This window comes from Homarus americanus, unplaced genomic scaffold (assembly GCF_018991925.1).
Source record: "Homarus americanus isolate GMGI-L3 unplaced genomic scaffold, GMGI_Hamer_2.0 scaffold39155, whole genome shotgun sequence".
NCBI lineage: Eukaryota > Metazoa > Arthropoda > Malacostraca > Decapoda > Nephropidae > Homarus > Homarus americanus.
Window position 1 is genome coordinate 11,737,510 of NW_024737042.1, and position 6,142 is coordinate 11,743,651.

At 41.1% G+C, this 6,142-nt stretch overlaps 1 protein-coding gene across 2 annotated transcripts in view; it reads right to left on the minus strand.

Annotated features, from left to right (window-relative positions):
- The window catches only part of LOC121872720 (retinol dehydrogenase 7-like), a 32,978-nt gene extending 28,721 nt beyond the window's left edge, over positions 1–4,257 (minus strand). For both annotated transcript variants that reach the window (XM_042375733.1, XM_042375732.1), the window contains exon 1: positions 4,171–4,257. The gene's annotated coding sequence lies outside the window, so the exon portion shown is untranslated. The remainder of the gene's footprint in view (positions 1–4,170) is intronic.
- Between the last annotated feature and the right edge of the window lie 1,885 nt (positions 4,258–6,142).

Sequence of the window (6,142 nt, forward strand, 5' to 3'; positions counted from 1 at the left end):
TGTACACCCTGAGTCACCTGTTGTGTGTACATCCTGAGTCACCTGTTGTGTGTACATCCTGTCTCGCCAGTTGTGTGTACACCCTGAGTCACCTGTTGTGTGTACATCCTGTGTCACCCGTTGTGTGTACATCCTAAGTCACCTGTTGTGTGTACATCCTGAGTCGTCTGTTGTGTGTACATCCTGAGTCACCTGTTGTGTGTACAACCTGAGTCACCTGTTGTGTGTACATCCTGTGTCACCTGTTGTGTGTACATCCTGAGTCGCCTGTTGTGTGTACATCCTGAGTCACCTGTTGTGTGTACATCCTGAGTCACCTGTTGTGTGTACATCCTGAGTCATCTGTTGTGTGTACACCCTGAGTCACCTGTTGTGTGTACATCCTGTTCTCGCCAGTTGTGTGTACATCCTGAGTCACCTGTTGTGTGTACACATCCTGAGTCATCTGTTGTGTGTACACCCTGAGTCACCTGTTGTGTGTACATCCTGAGTCGCCAGTTGTGTGTACATCCTGAGTCGTCTGTTGTGTGTACATCCTGAGTCACCTGTTGTGTGTACATCCTGAGTCACTGTTGTGTACATCCTGAGTCACCTGTTGTGTGTACATCCTGAGTCACCTGTTGTGTGTACATCCTGTCTCGCCAGTTGTGTGTACACCCTGAGTCACCTGTTGTGTGTACATCCTGTGTCACCTGTTGTGTGTACATCCTGAGTCGTCTGTTGTGTGTACATCCTGAGTCGCCTGTTGTGTGTACAACCTGAGTCACCTGTTGTGTGTACATCCTAAGTCACCTGTTGTGTGTACATCCTGAGTCGCCTGTTGTGTGTACATCCTGAGTCGCCTGTTGTGTGTACATCCTGAGTCACCTGTTGTGTGTACATCGCAAGTCACCTGTTGTTTGTACACCCTGAGTCACCACACCATCTGTGAAGGAATAACTACACCACGTGAGGTCCCTCATAACACCATCTGGGAGGGAACTACTACACCACGTGAGGTCCCTCCTAACACCATCTGGGAGGAAGTTACTACACCTACATTAATCTGTATGTTCACTATATGTTCCTTTACCTTTCTCTAATGAAGGCTTTTGTTAAACCACCAATGTATGTAATAAGTCATTTATGTCCAATGTATATTTTCAACCTTCGGGCTGCAGAACTTTTTCAATAAACCGTTTATTATTATTATTATTATTATTATCCTGAGTCACCTGTTGTGTGTACATCCTGAGTCGCCAGTTGTGTGTACATCCTGAGTCGCCTGTTGTGTGTACATCTTAATAAGTCACATGTGTGTACATCCTAAGTAGCCTGTTGTGTGTACATCTTAATAAGTCACATGTGTGTACATCCTAAGTAGCCTGTTGTGTGTACATCTTAATAAGTCATATGTGTGTACAAAACTGTACATCCTGAGTCAGTCACCTATTGTCTATACATCCTGGAACAAGTGCGTGTGTACAGTACATCTTGGGTTAACTACTGTGTGCACATCCTTGGTCAAGTATTGTGCGTACATCCTGGTCTATTTATATGTGATATACATCTTTGATCAACTACTGTGTGTATATCTTGGGTGAAGTATGTGTGTACATCTTACGTCAACCATTGTGTGCACATCCTTTTGTTGTGACAAAATTATCAGATGGTGGCACCAGATCTCGACCCTCGAGTAGGCTGGGGGTTTTTGTGTATTTAGCCCATCTTGACAGGTCACTGGAGGGGGGAAAAAAAAATATATAATATATATATATATATATATATATATATATATATATATATATATATATATATATATATATATATATATATATATATATATATATATATATATATCCTTGTGGTTAACATATACTTAGATCACGCGCAACCACAGTGATTTACCTGCATATATATATATATATATATATATATATATATATATATATATATATATATATATATATATATATATATATATATATATATATACAGGTATATACTGTATATATATTGTCTTGTCAGAGAAACAATTGAGACCCCTGCAATTGTGTGTAAATGAGGTAGAAAATCAGTCAGTTCAACAACTTGGGACTTGGTCACAATTTTCGTGATGCCATATAGCAGCAGGGTCTTCCATTCGACAACACATTATGCTTCCATTATCTTCCTAAGCGGTAGTACCTCTCTGTTTGGTAACATAGTATTCCAATAGGCCATGTGAACAAATATTTCCACCTTAAATTCTATTTTGATATACCCAAGGTTTTATAGTATTAGAAAAAGTTTAAGTCTGCGGATAAAAAACATATCACTTACTTGGAATAAGATATGTAACGGGATATAAGCTTACTGAGAGAAATAAACAGCTTATTATATGGGAAGCAGTATTATCCTGTATACTAAGCCGCTGTTTCCATTATTCATATTTACAACCGTCTTTCAATAATACTATTTAACCATGGATGAACCTTAAATAAATAGGTTGGTTCAGGTTGTAAGATTTAAGTTCCATTATGACAAGTGTAAAATATAGGTGGGTAAGGTTAGGTGGCTTGCTAGGCACACCTTAACACAAACAATGTTGTTATTTTAACAATGAAAACATAATGGGACCTGTACTCACAACATAACGCAAATGTTGTAATGTTTTTTTGGCGCTCGTCTTCAATGTGACTTACCGCTACAAATATAAGTTACTTTAAGAGTGAAATCATCTACCATCTGATGACTTCTTTATCAAACCACTTCAAGTTATGAGCAGCAATTTAGCTATGACTAACGTATTCACCGGTACCCTGGTGTGGGTCTGTAGCTTCTTGAACTTCACAGGAGAGCAACGGTACACAGCAAGTTATGCCTGCTTAAACCAAGTAAAAAATATAGTTTGTTTCTCAAAAGATATATTTTCAAACAGCATCACAGAATGGTAGGAGTGTATTTCACAAACTTGAGACATGTAAACCTTTTTTTTTCCACTGACTTTTATCCTAAAAAGGTAAACAGATGTGGTCATTTGAATTTGCATGTCTCAGTACAATTCAGGTCTTCACCCATTATTTATTAAGTGACCTTCATGTTAAGCCATGACCATGAATACAACAACCTTTAAAACATGGTTCAATACGACAGTTCTAACATCCGTTATTTTGTATTGAATAATTGTACTCCAACTTTATTAGTGAGCCATAAGATTTAAATTTGTGGTAAAAACGGATTTACTTTTTCTCGTTGGACACAATACAATCGACCCAGCGGCGGGTTTTGTCAGCGTGCGACATTGTCTGAGAACAAAACATGGTCTTTTTCACTTACGTTAAAAATTCCTTACCCTGTCACTGAAAGAATACGATTATATAAGGTAGTCTTAATATATATATATATATATATATATATATATATATATATATATATATATATATATATATATATATATATATATATATATATATATATATATATATATATATATATATATATATATATATATATATATATATATATATATATATATATATATATATACGCCTAACATAACTTGGATTAGCAACACATCCGAGAGTCCTAAGCAAGAATGTGTTATACAGTACACCTTCATGATAGAGTAGGAAACTATACATAATAACTTTATGGAGATTTGTTGAGTAGACACCAAATTTGTCAGAGGCAGACTGCATAACAGCTGCAACCCTCCGACCTTTTGGACAGGACACATGAGTGAACGTCATCCAAAATTATTTGAATGCCGCTACCACCACCACACCTTATCACCACCAAACATTACTTGTGGCCATCGGTCGGTGACGATAGAAATTTTAATGTTATTGAAAATGGAAGAAAGACGCAAGAAATGTAATCAAGAACAGGTTAAACGTTAGTTGCAATTTTAGTCAAGCGGCGGTGGTGTAGGCAGGTAAAGGTACAACTAATCTTCCTAGTGACGCACTACCACCATTCACTAGACCGTGGCTCTCACACCTCACTACTGCTCCTCAACTTCGCTCATCATCACACCTCCCTCTTATATTTAGAGTCGTGTCAAAGGTGAGTAATTAATACCAGGTGTTATGTAGTGTGTGTGTATGTGTGCATTTCTGCATGTGTGTGTGTGTGTGTGTGTGTGTGTGTGTGTGTGTGTGTGTGTGTGTGTGAGCTTGAGCATGTGGTACTGAGCGTGAAAAATCTTACCTGAGAGACTGATGATGTACAGTAGATGTCAACCTCAGGTGGGCACAATCACTACTACCTGCTCACCCACCAGCACCAGCTCCCCAGGGCCTGCCTCCACCACCACCACCACTACCACCACCACCACCACCCTCCCACTGCCTGTCTCCACGCCCACCACCACCCTAGCGCTGCCTACCCCTATAATCATGTACTATTTGACACACGCACACACACACACACACACTACTACTACTACTACTATTTTGCTGTCACTTGGAATCGAGTACGACGATCATACAGCAATGATACAATGATATGAACTATTAGGAATGTCACCAAGGTTGGTGAGTTTTGAGGTGACTAAAGAGGCCGATACGGGACCCGCAGGGTTGTCCACATTCATTCCACATGTGGAGGGCTGCATCTAGTGCGGGAGGGGCGTTGGCACTTGTCTGCCTCGGTTTGCGGTCGGGCTAACTTAAAAGTATTGACACCTTCTTGTGGTGCTCCTCCAAGCGTTACGATGTGGGGTATCGCCCGCAGGCGTTACGTTTACTTTACCTTTATCCTCTTCACCACTGATCGGCTCGTCATGTACGGACTCTCTGTTACGCACTGTTGGCAGGTACTGGGCATGCAACGGCTCCTGAATGTACCTGAACCTGCTCCAGTGTTGGTCAATTCTGGTCTTGAAAGAACTAACACCCGGTGCCGTCACAACGCTTTCTGGCAGATTGTTCCAAGAGTTCACAACACTCACTCCGAAAAAGTTTGCCCTTACAGTTTTCTGGACCTGCGGCTTCTTCAATCTTGAGCTGTGACCCCTTGTGGGACGAGCGTCCGCCAGCTCCAAGTAATGACACTCGACTGAGTAGTGCCCCTTGAGATGCTTATACACCTCAATTAGGTCGCCCCTTGCTCGTCTGTAGTATAAGCTAGGCAAGTTCAAGCGCTCCAATCTCTCAGGGTAGTTGAGGTGTTGAAGTGCAGGCACCAGTCTGGTGGCCCTCTTTTGAACATTTTCAACCAACTGACAGTCTCTAGTATATCTCGGGGACCAGACGGGTGACATTACTTCAGATGGGGAAGCACTTCACTCTTGAAGATCGTTACGAGGGATGGACCGTCTAGATAGCTGAACAACCTTCTTATAAGACCCAATAATTTATTTGCCTGATTTACCTTCTCGCAATGGCCCGAAAACTTCAGCTCATTGTCAACATACACACCTAGGTCCTTCTCACATTCAGTCTCAAATAGTGGTTTCTTCATCCCGTTGGGACATATGATACGCCTCTTTATCGTTTGTATGACCCGTCTGCATCCTCTTACACTTCGTGACATTGAATCTCAGCAGCCACTTCTTTGACCATTCTTGGAGTTCACAGAGATCCTCCAGCAGCTCTTCACAGTGCGCTTGGTTCTCGATTTCCCGATATAACTTGGTGTCATCGGCAAACATTTGTATGGAGGGGTGTACAACATCAGGCTTGTCATTTATGAAACAAACAAACAACAGCGGACCCAATACACTGCCATGTGGTACCCCGCTTGTGACAGGTACGGATGATGATTTCGTGCCATTAATCACCACACACCGCTTGTGGTCATGTTGAAAGTCTTCTATCCACGCTAGGACATTTCCCAGAATTCCGTACCCTTCTAGTTTGATTTTCAGCCTTTCCTGGGGTACACTGTCGAAAGCCTTGGCAAAATCTAGGTATATATTGTCGATATTATCACCCCGTTCCAGATTATGGGTTCACATATCCAATACCTAGAGCAATTGCGTTAAGCAGAAGCGCCCCGACATAAAACCGTGTTGGCAATCCTTTACAAGGTTGTTTCGTATTAGATGTTCCATTGCGGCATCTCTAATAATACTCTCAAGTACTTTTATATTATGCTGGTCAGGCTCACCGGTCTATAGTTGTTCGTGGAGTGACGATCGCCCTTCTTGAAGATAGGACTCACATGAGCCATTTTCCAA